A 21,710-nucleotide genomic window follows, 5' to 3' on the forward strand; every position below is an offset into this window, starting at 1 on the left:
ACCTGGAGCCAAGATATGCAGGATGGTGACACTCATCTCTGAATCTTTCCACAGGGGTTATTGTGAGTTTAACCTGTCCCCATCTTCTGAGTGATTTAATAATCCTTCCTAGTTACAGCCCCCAGATGACATTTTGACATAAACCTGGGCAAAAAACCTCAGTGATTTGATTATCATGTCCTAACACTGTCCTCAGATGGGATTTTAACATATCTCTGAATCAATAATCTTGGTTATGTGACTCTCCTTTCCTGTGTAAACCCTGCTTCCAGTGAATAACATACCATTTCTAAGCACTACATACAAATTACATGATCCTCTTGCCTAAGCCTTTTCAACATGAGGCATTGTCACATATCTGTGGGCTATCCCTTATGTGATATGTCTCTCCTCTCCTGCCTGGACACTCTCCACAGGGACATTATGCCTTAAAGCTGTGCATAGCCCATAAGTTTTGTGATATTTCTCTTAGCGCCCTGCCAACAAAGCGAATATTGAAATATCTGTGGCTTAGGATTTAGGTGATATGTTTGTCTGCCTATTATATAACCACAGTGGGGATGTTACATATTCCTATGCATAGCTAAGAGGCATGATAATGACTCTCATATGTTGACCCAGCCAATAAGGCCACTTTAATAACAAGGTTGAGGGACATGAGTGCAGGGTCTCCTGGTAAAAATGTCAAAGAAGATTAAAACACTCACACATATTTTATAACACCCTTGCACTGTATAAAGAGTGTCATAACAGGGCCTAGCACACAGAGGAAATTGTAAGTCTCATATGCACACCCAGCTGACACTAAAGACTTTATCCATCACAGATGGATGAAGGCAATTCTCCTACATGAATACAGGACTTATGTGGTATTGTATATCTAAGCCCTAGAATTATCTTCCACTGTGACTGTGATATATATGTTTTTCAAGCACATGTGTGATTTCACTCTTCGGACAGTTGCCAGCCTACAAATGGAATTTTGATATTTACCTTGGTCAACCTTGAAGTTATTTGATTGTTCTTCTTGGGCCCTGCTCTCAGTAAGTATTGTGACATCACTGGAACTAGCACACAGGTGATGGTACATTCTTGCCTGCACCATTCCAACACACATGATTGTGACATACCACTGTGTCCCTCAGTTACGAGACATAACTCTCCTCTGGAATGGGCCCTGCACACAGGGCAAAATAGTGACATATTCCTAGGCCAGGCACACAGGTGATGACATTCTTTTGCAAGGGCCATTTCCAAAAGAGGACATTTTGACATATCACAGGGCATATCATGTAAGTTACATGGCTCTTCTGTTTGGGAATTTTGTGCTTGAATAGTGGCATAATTCTAGGCCAGGCACCAAGGTGATGGTACTTTTCTGGCAGGGACATGCCTTAACGAAGGCTTTGTGACATATCTCTGGGACTATCTCCTCAGTGACGTGACTTATGGCTTGGCCTTGCCTACATGAAGCACTGTGAATCCTGCACCTAGGTGATGTAACTCCCTTGCCTGGGTTATTTTTTTAAGAGGTGCTTGTGAATAACTCAGGTACCTTGGCCAGGTGATGTAGCTCTTCAGCCTGGTTTCTACCCACATATAAAATTGTGGCATATACCTAAATAAGCATCTAGGTGATATAACTGTTTTTTTCTGCCTGAGCCCTGCTTACTGCTGGCTTTCAGCCATATGTCTGAGCCCATGACCTAAGGGATGTGACTCTCTTCTTCTATCTTAGCCTTTACAATGGCAGGACTGTAATACATTGAGGAGTCCAGCTTCAGCACTTAGGTAAACTGACACCTGTCTTGTTGCTGAACAATGCCCACAAACAGGACTTTTGCTATATTTCAGCACCCAGAACCCGGATGCTGTTTCTTTTCTGCCTAGGTCATTAATAAAGATGGAACTATGGCATATTGCTTGGCCCTGCTCCCTAATGAAGTGACTCTTTGGCTTGTGCCAGAGCCACAAAAGGTATTTTGAAATATCTTTGGCCCATTCTGTAGGTTTTTTAGCTGTTGTCAATTTGCTGGATTTCTTCCTCATGTGGTTTTTATTGTATTTTTGGCTGAAGCCCCCAGTGTCTCTCCTGCCAGTGTACTACCCACAGGGAACACTGACATTCTATAGATGTAGCATCTAGGTAATGTGACTCTCCTCTCCTGCCTGGATTCTGCCCTCTGAAGAAATTGTGACATGCCACTGAGTGCAAATCCTAGGTGACATGACTCTACTCTTCGTCTTTGACTCTGCCCAGAAAGAGAATTATCACATACTGCTGAGCCCAGCACCCAGGTGTTGTGGTTCTATTTTTTTTTTATATCTTCAAATCTGTTTACATTGGGCATGGTGACATTACATCAGGCTGCACCCAGGTGACATAGCTTTTCTGTTTGGTTTCTTCCCACGTATGAGATTGTGACATGTATCTAGGGAAGCACCTAGGCAAAATGACTTCACTTTTCTGCCTGGAACCTTTCTATAGGGGACACAGGGATATATCTATGAGCCTATGATATTAGTGAAGTTACTCTTTTCTCCTACCTGCTCTTTACAATGGGAGGATTGTGACATATTGCTGAGCCTAGCACTTAGTTTATTTGATTCACCTTTTTTTCTCAAACCATGCCCACAAACAGAAGTTTTCATGTATTGGAGGATTCAGCAAGCAGACAGTGTTACTCTTTTATCTGCAACCTGCATATAGAGAAAATTAGGGCATATTACTGGGCTCAGCAACCTGAAAATGTGATGCTCATGCCTGTGCAGGAGCCACAGATGGTATTTTGGTATATCCTAGGCCCATTACGTGGTATTTTGGCTCTTATAAGTTGGCATTTTTTTTCCACATGTGGGAAGGTGTCATATTGCTGAGTCCATCACCCAGTTAATGTGACTCTAATTCCTATACTCTGCCTCAAGAGGGCATTGTGACACACTGCTTGGTACACCACCCAAGTGATATTACCCTCCTGCCTAGTTTTTTGCCCACATATGGGACTATTACCTATACTTGACTTCAGTTCACAGGAATGATGGTCAAATTTAACCTGGGATTCAGCCAGCAGGGGACATTTTTGCCTTTCATCATTAGACTTAGCACAATAGTTAATGTCCTGAGTTGCACATTGCTACAAAGCTCACAGGACTTTACAGCATTAACTCATAATTTATAACCTCCTTTCGTGGTACAGAGAGTTTCACGACAGGGACCAGCAAAATATAACATATTAATATAACATATAATATAACATATATCTAGGCATGGCTCACAGGCATGATAATGACTCTCATACGTGGACTTAGCCAATAGAGGATATTTTGACTCTTACAACTAAGTTTAGGGACATGTGTGATGTCCTTCATCACCTTCATGTACAAAGTCATGAAATATTATAACACTTATACATATTTTACAAAGTCTTTGGTTTATACAGACAGAGTCAAAGCAAGTCTCAGCACATATTTAAAATTTTGAGTCTTGTATGCAAACCCAGCTGACAGTAAGTACAATCATCATTTCACATGGATAAAACCAACTGTCACACACACAAACGGGATACATGTGGTATTGTAAATCTCATCTTTGGAATTTTCTGATAATGTGAATTTGATATGAATCTTTGCCAAGAGCCTGTGTAATTTGACTCTCCAGATTTGTTCCAGCTCATATATGAGATTGTGATATCTACCTTGGCCAACCTTGAGGTGATGTGACTTTCCTACCTGGGTTTTTCTAACAGTAAGTATTGTGACTTAACCCTGGACCTAATATCCAATTGATGTTACATTCTTGCTGTGCCATGCCTACCAAAATTATTGAGATATATTTCTGTGTTCCCCTCACAGGTGTTGTTACTCTCCTCTCTGGAATGGGCCCTGCACAAATAAAAGATAGTGACATATTACAAGGTCAGGCAAACAGATGATAGTACTCTTTTGCCAGAGCCATACCCAAAGGAGGACATTATGACATATCTCTGGGCCTATCACATACATTGTGTCACTCTCCTGCTTCAGCCTCGCCAACCTGGAGAGTGGCATAATTCTAGGCCAGGTGCAGAGGTGATGGTACTCATTTGCCAGGACTGTGCTTCATAGAAAACATTTTGACATATCTCTGGGCCTATCACCTAGGTGAAGGGACTCCCTCCTTGGACCCTACCCACATGTATTATTGTGGCATAAGCAGAGAACCTGCACCAAAGTGATGTAATTCTCTTGTCTGGGCTTTTCTTAAGAGTGGCTTGTGACATATCTCAGGACCCAGCACCCAAATGATGTGGCTCTTCTGCCTGGATTCTGCCCACATATTACACTGTGACATATTTCTAGGGAAGCACTTGGTGATATGACTCTCCTTGTTGACCTGATTCTTGCCTACTGGGTACATTGATATATAACTCTGAGTACATAACCTAAGAGAAGTGACTCTCTTTTTCTGTCTGGGCCTTCAAAATAGGAGGATTTTGACACATTGTTGAACCCAGCACTCAGGGTATGTGAGTCTCATCTTTTTCCCTAACGATGACCACAAAAAAGTAATTTTGACCTATTACAGGGCCAAACACCCAGATTATGTTACTCTTCTGCCTGGATTCTGCCCAAAGAGGAAATTTTGGCATATTGCATATTGCTGGGTGCAGCATCTTTTGGATGTGACTGCCCTGGTTATGCTGGAGCCAGCAAAGGTATTTTGACATATCTTAGGCCCATTATGTAGGTGTTTTGGCTCTCATAACTTGGCTTGATATTTTCCATATGTGCAATGAGTTTATATTAGTGTGCTAAGAATCAAGTTAATGTAATCCAATGTCCTATACACTGCCTAGAGAAGGCATTGTGACAAATTGCTTGGCAAAACATCTAAATGATGTTACGCTCCTGCCTGATATTTCTACCCACAGATGGGATTATGATGTATACCTGTCTTCAGTTCACAGGCATGATAATCAAACTTATATTGGGATTCAACCAATAAGAGATATTTTGCCTCTCATTGTTAGGCTTAGGGCAATAGATAAGGTCCTGGGTTGCATATTTGTAAGGACTTCACAGAATCTTTCTACATTAACTTATATTGTATAAGCCCTTTGGTGGTATAAAGGGCCTTCAGAGAAAGCAGGGGCCAGCAACAAGTTTAGATTGGGACACTCAGTTACAAATACATGTGAAATTAAAGGTTGTCATCATCCCACATTTACAAAGCCCACTGCTGAGGTCCTGAGTCTAACAAGGGGATACAGCACAAAGTTGGAGTTGACTATTGCCTTGGCTCTGCACTTACAGTGCATTGTGAAATATAATTAGGTAATGCACCCAAGTGATATGATTCTCCTTTTATGTTCTGCCAACAGGAAGCGTTATATAATATATCACTTGACTCAGCTCTTACAAGACGTTTCTTCCCTTTTGCCTATATTGTGACAACAGGAAGATTTTGATATATTGCTGTGCCCAGCACCAACATGAGGTCACGCTCCAGGCTTGGTACTGCACATAAAAGTCATTGTGACATATATCTAGGCCAATTGCCTAGGTGAAGTTAGTCTCCTCTCTTGTCAAATTTCTGCCCAGATAAATCGTTTTGATTTACCACATAGATGATGTAACTCTCTTGCCTTCTCTCTGGCCACAAGTGATATTGTGCTGCATATCTGAGACCATAAGACAAGCCTAGAAGCAACTTATATGCCTGGAGCCAGAATAAGTGCAGAATGGTGACTCTTATTCTGAAACCTTTCCACAAGTGTAATTGTGCCATACACCTTTGCTCAGTTCTTGAGTGATTTAATAATACTGCCTAGGTGTAGCCCACAAATGGGATTTTGACAAATACCTGGGACAAGCATATTGGTGATTTAACTGTGTTATTATAAAAAGGTGCCAAAGTGGGATTGTAACATACTTCTGGACCAATCATTTAGGTTGCATGGCTCTCCTCTCTTGACTGCACCCTGCTTTATTTGGAGATGGTAGCACTTACAAACACTGCATCTAAGTATATGACACTCTTGCCTGGGCCCTGTCAACAAGAAGCATTTTGACACATTTTCGGACCCAGATTTTAGGTTATATGACTCTCCTCTTCTTCCTAGACACTGCACACAGGGACACTGTGCCACATAGCTGGACCTAGCACACAGTTATGTGACTTTCTGATGAGACCTTGCCTACAAAGAGAATATTGGAATATTTATGGTCCAGCATTTAGGTAATGTGGCAGTTCTGCCTGCTTCATAATCACAGAGGGAATTGTAACATATACCTAGGCCCAGCTCATAGGCATGATTAAGATTGTCATATGTGGACTCAGCCAACAGAGAATATTTTGACTTTTAAAACTGGGTTTAGGAACATGCGTGATGTTGTGGATCACCTTCTTGTTCAAAGGTTACAAAATATTACAACACTCACACATATTTTACAGTCTTTGGGTTATACAGAGTCAAAGCAGGGCTCAGTAAACATTTAAAATTGTGAGTCTTGTATGCCTACCCAGCTGACAGTAAGAATGGTCATGATCTCACATGGATAAAGTTAATGGTCACCTTTGAAAACAGGACATGAATGGTATTGTAAATCTTATCTTTTGAATTTTCTGACAGTGTAATTATGATATAAATCTTTGCCACGCACCTGTGTAACTTGACTGTCCAGACTTGTTTCAGGCTATATCTGGCTTGTGATAGCTACCTAGGCCAACCTTGAGGTGGTGTGACTCTTCTGGCTGGGAACTTCTCTCAGTAAGAATTGTGATATGTCACTGGATCTATCACCCAGGTGATATTACATTCTTGCCAGTTCCATGCCCACCACAATCATAGTGACATACTTCTGTGTCCACTTCATAGGTGATGCGACTCTTCTCTCTGGAATGGGGCCCACACTAAGGAATGATAGTGACATATTGCAAGGCCAGGAACACAGATGAGGGTACTCTTTTGCCAGAGCCATGCACAATGGCAGGCACTGTGACATACTCTGGGCCTACTACCTAGATTATGTGGCTCTCCAGTTTGGGCCCTGTCAACCCAGAAAGTGACATATTTCTAGGCCATGCACACAGGTTATGGTAGTCTTTTGCCAGGGCTATGCTTCATAGAGAATATGTTGACATATCTCTGGACCTATCACCTTCGTAAACTGGCTCCCTCCTTGGGCCCTACTCACAAGGAGCACTGTGATATAAGCAAAGAACCTGCACATAGGTTATGTAACCCTCTTGCCTGGGTGCTGTCCTAAGAGAGTCTTATGAAATATCTCAGAACCAAGCACCCAAGAGATATGGCTATTCTGCCTGGTTTCTGTAAATATGTTAAATTGTGACATATTCCTAGGGAAGCACCTATGTGATATGACTCTCCTCATGTGGCTAAGCTCTGCCTACTGGTCATATTGGGACATATCTCTGAGTTTTTGATGTAAGTGTTTTGACTTCCTTTTTCTCCCTGTGTATTCATAATAGAAGTATTTTGACATATTGCTGAGCTCAGCACTTAGAATATGTGACTCTCATGTTTTCAAATCATGTCCACTAAAACGGTATTTTGTCCTATTGCAAGGTGCATAATCCAGATGTTACTCTTCTGCTTGGATTCTGCATAAAGATAAAATTATGGCATATTGCTTATCGCTGGGCCCAGCTACCTTAATGTGACCCTCCTGCCTGTGCTGGAACCACTGAAGGTATTCTGATATATCTTGTGCTCATTATGCAAGTGTTTTGGCTCACATAACTTGGCTGGTTTTTTTCCACATGTGGGATTGGTTTCATATTGCTGGGTCCAGCAGCCAGTTAATGTGACTCAATTTCTTATACCTTGCCTAGAGAAGGCATTGTGACATATTGCTTGGCACAGCACCTAAGTGATGCTACCCTCCTGCCTACTTTTTTGCCCACAAATGGGATTATGACATATACCTTGCTTCCGTTCACAGGCATAACGATCAAACTTCTATTGGGATGCAATGAATAGGAGGTATTTTGCTTCGCATCGTTAAGCTTAGGGCAATAGGTAAAGTCCTGCATTGCATATTTGTACCAAGATCACAGAAGCTTGCAACACTAACTTATACTTTGTAAACTCTTTGGTGGTAGAGAGTTTCTTAGCAGTATCCAGCAAAATGTTCAGATTGGGACTCTCAGTTAAAAGTCATATTAAAAGTGTCCACTATCCTTTTACAATGAGCACTGTTGAGGTCCCAAATCCAACAAGGGAATACAGCACAAAGTTGGAATTGTGACATTTATGCCTGGATTGGGCAACAAGGGGGATGCTGACTCATTTCCATTCCCAGCCCACAGACAGAATAATGGGTATTCTTCTTTAACCTTGATTTTGGGAGATATTTTTGACTATAAAACCTGGTTTAGGGCAACATGTAAGATTGTGGGTCCATACCAGCATGAAGGCCTCAGAGATGTTTGGAATTCTCATGCATGTTTTATAAACCACTCAGATGTTGTAGACAGTACCATATATTGACCCAGCACACAAGTGAGATTGTAACTCTAATGTACATGCTCAGCTATAAGTTAAAGGTGTCAACCTACAAAATGAAGAGACTGTGTCATATCACTGTGCCTAGTACCAAGGTATTGAGACTTTTTGACTCAAATACTTTCCCATAGGTGCATTTTTACCACAGAAACACCCAGGTGATATGACTCTCTTTTTCTGTCTGGGCCTGCCTACTGGGGATACTGGGATAAATTGCTGAGCCCATGACCTAAGTGTTGTGACTCTCTTTCTGCCTGGTCTTTACAATGGAGAGATAGTGGCATATTGCTGAGCCCAGCATTCAGGTTATTTGGCACTCCCTTTTCTCCCAAACCATGCTGACACTCAGAAATTTTGATCTATCACAAGGCCCAGCACCCATATAATGTTACCCTTTCACCTGAGTCCTGTATATACAGAAAATTATGGCATATTCTAGGCCCATTCTCTGATAATGTTACTTTCATTACTGTACCAGAGCCACATGAGGTATTTTGACATATCCTTGGCCCACTGTGTAGGTGTTTTAGCTCTCATCTTTTGGCATTTTTTTTCCCACATATGGTATTGTGTCATATTAGTGCATCTAGTATCAAGTTAATGTGACTCTAATTTCTATATCCTGACTAGAGAGCGCATTGTGACACGTTGCTTGGCACAGCACCCAATTGATGTCATTCTCTGGCATAGTTTTTTGCCCACAAATGAGACTATAACAAATACCTTACTTCAGTTTTAAGTCATGATGGTTAAACTTATACTGGGATTCAGCAAATAAGAGATATTTTGCCTTTCATTTCTAGGCTTAGGTCAATAGGTAAGGTCCCGTGATTCATATTTATACCAAACTCACTAAACTTTACAACACTTACTCACAATGTACCAACTCCTTGGGTGGTACAGAGAGTTTTGTAGGAGATCTGTCAGGGTGGTGGAAAAATTATAGGAAAAACGCAAACCTTCTTGGAAGGCTGGGAGATATCACAAACTCTTCAGAAAATAATTTGGGCTGAAAGCAGACAAATTCTCTTATCCAGAACCTGAGAGCAAATATTAGATAACAATGAAATGTATAGAAACTTATCTAGATAATTTGGTTTACTTATGTTTCCAGAAACCAATCTTTTTTTCATTCACATGAATGAACAAAGAATGCTATCTATGCAGGGAGTCAAAAATCTTATTACCCAAAAATTTTGCTTGCATCAAGCCTTTGTCATTAATTCTGTACTAAATAAATGCAAGTGTCACTGGCTTCTGGGTGCTGCACTCTTGCTGTTGTTATGCTGCACTCTCGGCAGCTGCTACACTGTATCAGTGGCTACTGCATTCTCTTCATGGTGGCTGCACTCTTGGCTGCTGCTGCTGCTGCTGCATACTTGCCAGTGATGCTGAGCATGCAGTCCCTTTGTGGAGCTCTCAGGCAAAATACCCGTGTCAGCAAAATTCTTTCATCCATTGCTCAGCCAGAGTCCATGAGACAGACTCAGCAGATGGTGCCCTGTGTGAGGAATGGCGCAACAAATCATGATGAAACCCTCAAAAATGAAGGTGAAGAGACTGTGCAGTGAATAAGTCATTGGTACCTTCTTGGGATTTCCAAATTAGAGGGAATTTTTCAGACTAGGGTTTCATCATGGGACATCAGTTATTAGCTCAACAGCAACAGTATATAAAAACAGTGAAACAGCTGCTTAAAGCTAATGGAGCCTCAGTTTCAAAGTCTCAATTAAGGAACCTAAGGCAAACTGTTTTTTTTTTTTTTTTTTTTTCATGACCAATTGTTCCCAGAAGAAGGCACACTAGACATAGACTTCTGGGAAAAAGTCAGCAGAAATCTTAAACAACATCAGGCACAAGAGCAACAGTTTCCAGTAACATCTTTAATGTTAGGACTGATTTTGTCCCACTCTACACAGAAGAGCCTAAGAAGAGAAGGGAGGAAGAATCATCACCTACCTTACAACCTCCTCTTCCTCCCTCAGTTCCATTATTTGAGAGTAAAATTGCCACAGAGAAAATGGAGGTTTCCCCTGAGCTCCCTCCCTCAATAAATAAGAAAAAGGACAAGGAATATGTCACAGGTATGGGAACCTGTCTTAAGCAAGTGGCATTAAAAGGGAAAATCTTGTCCTGCTAAGTAATGCAAGATCAACAAGGCAATCACGTACATAAAGAAATAAGAAAAAGCATTAGAGAAAATGTAACCACTAGCCCATCTATGAGAGGGTTAATCAAGGTTACTTTACAGATCTCTTTCTAATAAGGGCCACTGTTATTCCTCCCCTACCCCTGACATGGCTCTCTTAAAATACAATTTGGGTAGAACAGAAACTTTTAAAGTGAGAGAAGTTACAACAAGCCCATGAATAAGCTGAGAAGCAATCAGAAGCTGGCCATATAAAGCCGTCAAACATCCCTTGGAATTTGCCCTTTTTCTTCCTTCCCAAAATGTCCATAAATGGAGATTGTGCATGATTTATGGCCTACCAATGCTAATTTGCACAACCCTTCAACAGGGGATCTTTTCATCTGTGGCTATTCCTCAAGATTGGTCTATGGTCGTTATTGACTTAAAAGACTGCTTTTATGCTATTCCCATTGAAGAACAGAACATAATAATTTGCATTTACCATAGCAGCTCTCAATAATGAAAGGCCAGCTCACAGACTTCATTAGAAAATACTTCCTCAAGGGATGCCCAGCTGTCCTACTGAGAGAAAAGACTAGCTGGATTTCCTAGGCCAACTATGAATTCTAAGCCTGGCTGGGGAAGGTGACAACACCCACCTTTAATCCCGGGGCTTGTAACTCAGCTCAAACTCAACCAATCAGGTAGTAAAGAGACCTCCCTAAAATACCAATTAGGCTGAAAGCAGGAGGTAAAGAAATAATCAAATCATCTATCACCTGACAGCACAGGGGGAGGGATAATTATTGGGATATATCCCCAGGCACTTGTCCCAGCAGAGGCAAGCCCCTTTGGGTCCCCTCCCATTGTATGGGAGCTCTGTTTTCACTCTGATAAATCTTGAAACTGCACACTCTTCTGGTCCACGTTTGTTCCAGCTTGAGATGAGCTTTTGTTCGCCATCCGCCACTGCTGGTCACCACGATCACAGACCTGCCACTGACTTCAGGTTCATCCTAATCAAGCTGAACACTAGTTGCTGTGTTCCACCATTCTCTTCCATGACCTACAATTTTTAATAGAGTTATAACATCCACCACATGGTCCAAAATTTCAATCCTTGGAATCCAGGAGGCCAAGAACCCTTGGTCAGAGAACAAAAGGCTTGCCACCACCTTGGAAGTTGCCTGCCACCATCTTGGGAGCTCTAAAAAAAAGACCCACTGGTAACACTACCATGGGACAGTATCATGTAAATCAGGCTTTGATCCCCAGTAAAAAAGGATTGCCTAATTGCAGAATTATTCTGGCTTATGGCTGCTCACAACTGACACAATTTTGTCATATACAGAGTGTCCTACATTCCACAGGCATCCCATGTAAACCCCAAGGACAGAATATGTCCATTGCTCTCTTAAAGATAGGCTCAGAAAAAAAGAAGAAGGAATATAAGTAAAGACCCTGCAACACTACTAGTACAAGTTTTCTTTACCCTTAATTTCTTAAATTTAGATGACAAATTTCAGCTATAGAAAAGAACTTTGCTAAAACCTGTCAAGACATAAAACCCACAGTTTTATAGAAAGATGTGGTTACTTGCATATGGTATGGTCCAAATAATTTGCTAATGTGGGGAAGAGGATATGCTTATGTTCACACTTCCTCAGGCCCTCTTTGAATTCCAATGCAATGCATCAAATCTAAACATAGCATAGCTAAAATGCAACCTTGTACCAGAAATAAAGGAAATAACCATGCAAACCCCACAGCCCCCCAAAATGTGGCTTACTTATACAACTCAGGCCCCAGACATTACCAGAGAGAGGCTGAAGAAGACAACTCAGAAGGCTGAGTGAATCCTGCTCTGGACACAGACACAATTCACTCCAGAAAATTTGTTCCTTGCAATGTTTTATTAACCTTTGTTATTTTCTCACTTTGCCTGAATCCCATATCTGCTACACTCTATTAGGCACATCTTTTAAATCAGCCTTTCTACTGTCCTGTTAGTTAGACAAAAACCACCTTCCCAGCTTCTGACAATGCAACTGCTTGGCTAGAAAGTGTTAAAATACCCTCAGTGGGATTCCTTAGTAACAGCACACATTGAACTGAGGTGTCAATTAACACTACATGTCACTCCTTGATTGGAATAGAATATTTATGATTATATTTATGTTTGTCTTCTGTTATTTAGTAATTCTAGGATGCAAAGCCAAAATACCAGTTATAACCACTGTATCTGGCAATCTTGTTGCTGCAAACATCTGTAGTCTTCAGTAAACAAAACTTGATTTAAAAAAAAAAAAAAGAAAGAAAAGAGGGAGATGTAGGACGTCAGTCAGTGTGTGATGGAAAAAATGATAGGAAAGATGCAAATTTTCCTGGAACACTGGGATGTCTTGCAAAATCTTTGGAAAAGAATTTTGTCTGAAGGCAGCCAAACTCTTACTCAGAGCCTGAGAGTAAACGGAAGATAATGAGGGAATATAAAGGAGCTTATCTACATACTTTGGTTTACATATGTCTCCAGAAACCAACCTTTGATCATTTGCATGCAGGACTGCTCTCTACTTGGGAAGTGGAAAATGTTTATTAACCACAAACTGGGTTTGCTCCAAGCCTTTGTTATTAAATCTCTACTAAATAAATGTGTGCATCGCTGAAAGTTCAGCACTGCACTCTCAGCTACTGCTGCTCTACACACTTCACTGCTGTTGCGTAGAAGCATGTTGTAATCAGCTGCTGCATGCTCTTGGTGGCTGCTGCACTCTCTTCTTGGTGGCTACACTCTCAGCTACTCCTTCTCCTGATGCTGTTGCTGCACTCTCTTCGGCAGTGTTAAACATACAGTCAGCTAACCACACTTCCAGGAAAAATACCTGTGTCAGTGATATTCTTTCATCCATCCATCACTTGGGCAGTTTCTGTGGGACAGAGTTGGCAGGGTTTTATGAAAAAGACCTGCATAAAGTCCAGATTGGGACTATTGATTAGACACCCAGGTAAAAGCAGATGTTGACACCATCCCGTATGTCCAAAACACACTGTTAAGTTCCTGATTCTAACAAGTGAATGTAGTGCTAGTTGGTATTGTGCCCTTCATATATGGATCTGGCCACAGGTGAGATGGTGGCTCATTTCTGGATCCAGCTCATAGGCATAATAATGGTTTTAATCCCTGGACCCAGGCTACAGTAGAGATATTGACTATTATATGTGGTTTTAGGGCAGTATGTAAGATCGTGAATCCATAGGAGCATGTAGGCCTCAGAGTGGTTTGCAAATCTCATGCATGCTGTATAAAGCCTTCATATGCAGTAGAATATTATACAACAACCCAGGAAACTTGTGAGATTGTGAATCTCATATACACATTCTGCTCAGAGTTAATGGTGTCACCCTCAAAGACAAGAAGATTTGGCATGTAACTAGGCCTAGTACCCAGGTGTTGAGACTTTTTGGTTTAAATTTCTTATCTTTGGTGCATTGTGGCATATCTCTGGGTTAGAATCATAATAATATGACTCTTCTGCATGGACCCTGCCAGCGGGGGATATTATCACATATCTCTTGGACAATTAGTTAGGTTATTTGTCTCTCCTGCCTGTGCCCTGCCCCCAGAGCAAATTGTGAAATATGATTTGACTTAAAAACTTGGTAAAGTGACTCTCCTCTCCTGCCTGGGTCCTGCTCACCAAATAAATTGTGACATACCTCTGATTGCAAAACCTAAGTAATGTGACTTTCCTTCGTATTCTATACATTGCCAGGAGGAAAGATTATTACGTACTGCTGAGCCCAGAATCTAGGAGGAGTGACTCTCTCTCTCTCTCTTTATTTGTTTATTTTTTTAAGACAAAGTCTCTCACTCTTGCCTGGCCTGGAGTGCACTGGTGCAATCTCAGCCTACTGCAATCTCTGCACCACGGGTTAAAGCAATTTGCTTTCCTCAGCCTCCCATGTAGCTGAGATTACAGGCACCACCATCATGCCCTGCAATATTGCAATATATATATATTGTATTTTTAGTAGAGATGGGGTTTCACTATGTTGTGCTGGCTGGTCTCTAACTCCTGACCTCATGATCTCCCCACTTTGGCCTCCCAAAGTGCTGGGATTATAGGCATGAGCCACTGCACCTGGCTGACTCTTCTTTTTTTCTTCTTCACGGTCTATAGTGGGCTTGGTGAAATACTATTTGAGGCTGTGATGTGACTCTTCTTATTAGGCCCAGCTGAGTAATGAGATTATCGTGTATCACTAACTCAGCACCCAGTTGATGTGACTCCCTTGCCTTGACTCTGCTCACAGGTGAAATTGTGACATATGCCTTGATTAAGCACACATTCACTATATTAAATTTCGTCTCTGGACCCAGCCAATAGAGATATTTTGACTCTTATAGCCATTCTATTGATAAAGAAAAAGTCCTGAGTTTTTAACTTGTATAAAGTTCACAAAGGATTATAACAGTCAGGTATGTCATCTAAACCCTTTATGGTAAAAAGAGTGTCATAACAGAGACCGGCAATCAGGTAAGAATGTGACTTGTATGCATACCTAATTGATACAATTGTGATTCTCACATATGAACAGGGCCTAGTAATGAGGCACTAAACCTCACACATGAAAGCTGTCAAAGACTGAAATAATTACTCTCATACATGGATTAATTTCACAGGTGTTTTGGTCACATTTGAACCATGATTCATCATGTCTGTGGTGCTGCGACTCCCCTACTGGAACACAATCTTCAAATGGGATTGGAGCTCCTGTACATGCATCTTGCCCATTGTTGAGATCGTGACTCCTAGTTCCACCAAACTCATACAAAGTATTGACACACATACAGGAAACTAAAACTTATATGGAATGTGAAACTTATTTGTGAATTTTTCTGAGAGTGTGATTGGGGCAGGCAACTTTTACCAGCACATGAATGATGTGACTCTTTTCCTAGGCCCAGACCACAGATGAAATTGTGCCATAACTATAACAAACACCTACACAATATATAGCATCTATCATGGTTCTGCCTACAAAGGGAATTTTTATATACCACTCATATTGTTACCAGGAGATGTAAATTATCTGCCCAAAACCTGGCTACAAAGATAATTTATGTTTTATATCTAGATCCACCACATAAGTAATGTGACTCCCTTCTATTGCCTTGGCCCTGCACTTACAGTGCATTGTGACACACAACACTGTACCCAGGTGATAAGATTCTTTCTCAAGGGTCCTGCAAATAGAAAGCATTGTAACATATCATTTGGCTGAGCACCTAGCTGATGTTTGTCCACTTTTACCTGTACACTGACCACAGGGAGATTGTGACATATTGCTGGTCCCAGGACAAATATGAAGTCACTCTGCAACTTTGGTACTGCACAGAACAGACATTGTGACATATATCTAGGTCATTTGCCCAGGTGAAGTAAGTCTCTTTCTTGCCAAAGTCTTGCCCACAGATGGTGTTTTCATATGTCACTGAAATCAGCATTCAGGTTACGTGACTTTTCTGCCAGTGTCCTGTCCAAAAGGTAAATTGTGACATCACACTGGAGCCATACCCATGTAGGTAATGTGAATTTCCTGCCTTCTGTCTGGCCAGGTGACATTGTGCCATATACCAGAGACCACAGCAAAAGCCTGTAACAGTTCATAGGAGTGGAGCCAGGACATATGCAGGTTAGTGACCCTTATTCTTAAACCTTTCCACAAGTGTAACTGTGACTTATACATTTACCCAGCTCTTAAGTGATTTAATAATTCTGCATAAGTATAGCCTACAAATGAGATTTTTCACAAGAACCTTAGCCAAGTAACTTGGTGATTTGACTGTGCTGTCTTCTGTGTTACATAACTCTCCTCTCCTGCCTGTACCTTGTTTCCTTTAGTAATTGTAACATTTCTAAACACTGTTTCCAAATGATATTACTCTCTTGCCTGGGCCCTGTCAACAGTAGGCATTGTGACATATTTTGGGGCCCATCTTTTTGATGATAGACTATCCTCTCCTGCCTGTACAGTGCCCAAAAGAAACATTGTGACACAGAGCTGGACCTAGCACACAAGTATGTGATATTTCTGACAGAACCCTGACTACAAAAAGAATATGAAATACTTCTGGCCCAGCACTTACATGATGTGCCTGTTCTGCCTGTTTCATAACCACAGACGGAATTGAAACCTATACCTAGGCATGGCTGACAGGGATGATAATGACTGTCATACGTGGACTCATGCAAAGATGCAATTTTGACTTTTATATCTAGTTTTAGAGACATGCCTGATGCCCTGGATCACCTTTTATAGAAAGGTCACAAAAGATTCCAACACTCATACATATTTTACAAAGTCTTTGGGTTATACAGAAGGAGTCAAAGCTGGGATCAGCACACAGGTGATATTGTTAGTCTTGTATGCACACCCATCTCACAGTAAGAACTGACATTACCTCACATGGATGAAGTCAACTGTCAAAAATGAAAACAGGACATGTTTGGTATTGTAAATCTCACCTTTGGAATTTTCTGGAAGTGTGATTTTGATATAAATTATTGCCAAGCACTTGTGTAATTTGACTCTCTAGACTTCTTTCAGCCCATATATGGGATTGTGATATCTACCTAGGCCAACATCAAGGTTTTGTGACTCTCCTCCCAGGGTCCATCTCTCGGTAAGGATTGTATCTTATCACTGCTTTTAGCACCCAGGTGACGTTACAATTTTGCCTGTGCCATGCCCACAAAAATTATTGTGATATATCTTTCTATTCACTCCACAGGTGATATAACTCTTCTCTCTGAAATGGGCCCTGCACAAAAGAAGTAGAGTGACATATTGCAAGTCCAGATGAGAGAACTATTTTGCCAGAGTCATGCCCAAAGAAGGGCATTGTGACATATCTCTGGGCCTGTCACCTAGGCTATGTGGGACTCTTGCTTGGGTCCTGTGAACCTGGAGAGTGACATATTTCTAGGCCAGGCACACAGGTGATGGTACTCTTGTTTCCAGTGCTATGCTTTACAGAGGACATTGTGACACATCTCTGTGCATATCCCCTAGGAGATATGAGTCCCTTCTTGAGTCCTACCCACATGGGGCATTGTGGCACAAGCAGAGAACCTTCAACTAGGTGACGAAATTCTCCTTGTAGTGTGTTGTGTTAAGAGATACTTGTGAAATACCTCAGCACCCAGCACTTGAGTGATGTGGCCCTTCTGCTTGGATGTTGCTCTCATATTCCACTGTAACATACTCCTAGGGCAGCACCTAGGTGATATGATTCTCCTCATCTGCCTGAGCCCTGCCTACTTGGGACTCTTTGAAATATTTCTCAGCCCTTCACCTAAGTGATGTGACTCTCTTTTTCAAACTGGGCCTTCAAAATAGGAGAATTTTGGCATATTGCTGAGCCCAGCATTCAGGACATGTGATCCTCCTATATTTCCAGAATTATAACAAGAAAGAAGGAATTCTGACCTATTGCATGGCCCAATACCATGTAATTTTTTCTCTTCTTCCTGGATTGTGCATAAAGAGAAATTATGGCATATTGCATATTGCTGGGCCCACCACCCTTATGATGTGACTCTTCTGCCCATGCCAGAGCCACCAAATATACATTGACATATCTTTGGCCCATTATGTAAGTGTTTTGCATCTTATAACTTGGCTTGATATTTTCCACATGTGGGATGTTGTCCAATGCTGAGTCCAGCACCAAGTTAACATGGCCTAAATTTTTTATACCCTGCCTAGAGAAGGCATTGTGACATATTGCTTAGTACACCATCTATGTAATGTTAACCTCATGTCTTGTTTTTTGCTCACATATGGAATTGTGACATATACCTCACTTCAGTTCACAGGCATGAAAATTAAACTTATATTGGGATACAGCCTATAGGAGATATTTTTCCTCTCATTGTTTGGCTTAAGGCAATATGTAAGGTCCTGGGTTGCATATTTGTACCAAGCTCACCTTAGCTTACAACACTAACTTACATTGTATAAACTCTTTGGTGGTAAACTGTTTCATAACAGGGACCAGAGAAAGGTTCAGAATGGAACTCTTGGTTACACACCATAATGAAATTAAGAGTTGTCACCATTCCACATTTGCAGTGGCCACTATTGAGGTCCAGAGCCTGACAAAAGAATATAGCACACAGTTAAAGTTGTGATATTTTTATGTGGATTTGTCCACAGGGGAGATGGTGACTCATTTCTGGACCCAGCCCAGAGGCACAATAATGGATCTTCTCCCGTAACCCTTCCTATAGATGTTGACTATAAAACCTGGTTTAGAGCAATATATAAGAATGTGTTGGTCACTTTAAACAGCATGGACATATTCACAACGTTAGGTATTCCAATCATTGAAAAAGAGCATGATAAAAAGGGCATTGGAGCTGGGTGGGGAGGCTCATGCCTCTAACCCACCACTTTGATAGGCTAGGGAGGGGGCATGCCAAGTTCAGGAGATCGAGACAATCCTGGCCAACATGGTGAAACCCTGTCTCTACTAAAATACATAAAATTAGCTGGGCAAGATGGTGCATGCCTGTAATCCCAGCTACTTAGGAGCCTGAGGCAGAAGAATCACTTGAACTTAGGAAGTGAAAGTTGAAGTGAGCTGACATTGCACCACTGCACTTCAGCCTAGTGAGAGAGTGATACTCCATCTCAACAAAACAAAACAGGAAACTGTGTTGTTTAATCTTTATAATTTTTGAACTTTCCAGCTTTTCTGCTGTTACTGAGTTCTAGTTTCTTTCCATTTGAGCTATAAATAACTATAAAATTTTAGTTAAAAATTATTAAGACTTCTTTTGTGGTGTCACATGTGGTCCATCTAGAAAAATGTTTTATGAGGTATTGAAAAGAATGTGTATTCTGTTGTCTGTGTACATTTGCTAGCTGTAATTATTGTATAATGCATTATTGCATAATGCACTCAAGTTTTTCGTTCCTTCATTGATATTCTGTCATGCTTTATTTATTACTGAGAGTGAAATATTGATGTATTATTCCATTACTATATTGCTGTCTATTTTGGCGTCAATTCTGTCAATGTTTGCTTTATGTGTTTGGGAAAATTGTCAGATATTTATAAGTTCTTAGTGAATGAACCCTCTTATTATAATTGAATGTCCTACTTTGTCTCTTGTAAATTATGACTTAAAGTAAATTATATGAACTATGGAAATTTTCACCTTAATGAAGTGTTGCCTCTTCACCTCTCATTTGGTTAACACTTGAATGAAATGTATTTTTATCCTGCCATTTTTAGTCTGTTTTTGTTAGATATGGGTGAGTCTTTTTGAAGACATGACATAGTTCGATGTTAATATAGATCATATTATATTTAGAGTTATTTTTTTTATTTTGAAGGATACTTTTGCAAAATATAGTATTTTTGCTTACATCTTTTTCTTTCAGTGTTTTAACTATGTCATGCTACCCCCTTCTTGCTTGAAAGATTTATGTTCATAAATTTACTGGTAATCTTGCAGAAGCATGAATAGAAATAATACATCTGTTTTTTTCTTCCTGCATTTCTCATTCTCTTTTCTGTGACTTTCAAAACTTGTATCTCGTAAATCTCTTTTGTGTTAATTTTATTTGAAATTTGCTGAGCTTATTGATTTTCTCATATTTATTTCTAATGTTGAAGTGCATATTAGTCTTTTTTGTACTTCCACTCTATGATTTTTGTTTCTTTTTGAGCTTTTTATTTTATTTTTTGGTTTAATTTGTGTTATTTCATTTATTTCCATTTTCTTAATTTCCTTATTTCCATTTTATTCATTGAGCATCAGTGAGATGGTAATGCTAATTTTTAAGGGTAATTTTTTTTTTTTCTTTTTAACAATGTATCTAGACTTTAACTCAAATTGTCTCTGGTAATTTTTACATCATCATTTTTTTAATTGATTTCTGGATGTATATTTTTATATTTGAATGAACCACATTATCTTGATGTTTTGAATATGTTATAATCTTACGTTGCAATTTGTATAATAAAAAGTGGCATCAAAATCTTTATTAAGTTTTTTATTATCTGGGGGAATATAATACAAATTTTTAGTCTAGATATTCTTGGATCTCTGAAGCCTGTTCTATGGATGTTTTGTCTGGGTTTGTGTGTTTTTTAGTTGAAAAAGTTTTCCCTTGGGAGGCTGAGGTGGGTGAACCACCTGAGGTCAGGAGTTTGAGACCAGCATGGCCAACATGGTGAAACCCCGTCTCTACTAAAAATACAAAAATTAGCCAAGTGTGGTGGTGGGCACCTGTAATCCCAGCTACTGGGGAGGCTGAGGCAGGAGAATCACTTGAATCTGGAAGGCAGAGGTTGCAGTAAGCCGGGCTGCCCTCCAGCCTGGGCAATAAGAGCAAGCCTCCATCTCAAAAAAAAAAAAAGTTTTCCCGTGTTTTTTCTTCTTTTCTTTTTGTTTCTTTTATTTCTGTCTCTTTCTTTCTTTTCTTTTCTTTCTTTCTTTCTTTCTTTCTTTCTTTCTTTCTTTCTTTCTTTCTCTCTTTCTTTCTTTCTTTCTTTCTTTCTTTCTTTCTTTTTTCTTTAAGTGGGAGCTTCACTCTTGTTACACAGGCTGGAGTGTAATAGCACAGTCTGGGCTCACTGCAACCTCCAACTCCTGGGTTAAAGATATTTGCTGGCCTCAGCCTCCTGAGTAGCAGGAATTACAGGAACCTGCACCACACCCGTCTAATTTTTGTATTTTTAGTAGAAAACAAGCTTTAACCATGTTTACCTGGCTGGTCTTGAACTTCTCACCTCTGGTGATCTGCCTGCCTCAGCCTCCCAAAGTGCCAATATTACAGATGTGGGCAACCACTCCCAGCATTCCCCATGTTTCTTATTGAAATCCTGTTGTCAGTTGCTATACCCATTGTCTGTCTTTGATACTAAAGTCTTTCTTCACTTGTAACAGTTATTTATCTTTGATCTTAGCTATCCAAAACTGTCAGTTACCAACTTTCCTTTCAACACTACCATGGAATATAGAAATTAGCCTATGGCAAGGTCTCAGAAACCT

The 21,710-nt window shown here is 40.4% G+C and overlaps 1 long non-coding RNA gene across 1 annotated transcript in view; it reads left to right on the top strand.

Annotated features, from left to right (window-relative positions):
• Window positions 1–990: 990 nt before the first annotated feature.
• Window positions 991–21,710, top strand: part of LOC129053117 (uncharacterized) — a 28,547-nt gene continuing 7,827 nt past the window's right edge. The window contains exons 1-3 of the long non-coding RNA XR_008518229.1: window positions 991–1,292; window positions 3,659–3,745; window positions 16,259–16,335. This is a non-coding gene — a long non-coding RNA (uncharacterized LOC129053117). The remainder of the gene's footprint in view (window positions 1,293–3,658; window positions 3,746–16,258; window positions 16,336–21,710) is intronic.

The sequence above is a fragment of the Pongo abelii genome, chromosome Y (assembly GCF_028885655.2).
Source record: "Pongo abelii isolate AG06213 chromosome Y, NHGRI_mPonAbe1-v2.0_pri, whole genome shotgun sequence".
Taxonomy (NCBI): Eukaryota; Metazoa; Chordata; class Mammalia; order Primates; family Hominidae; genus Pongo; species Pongo abelii.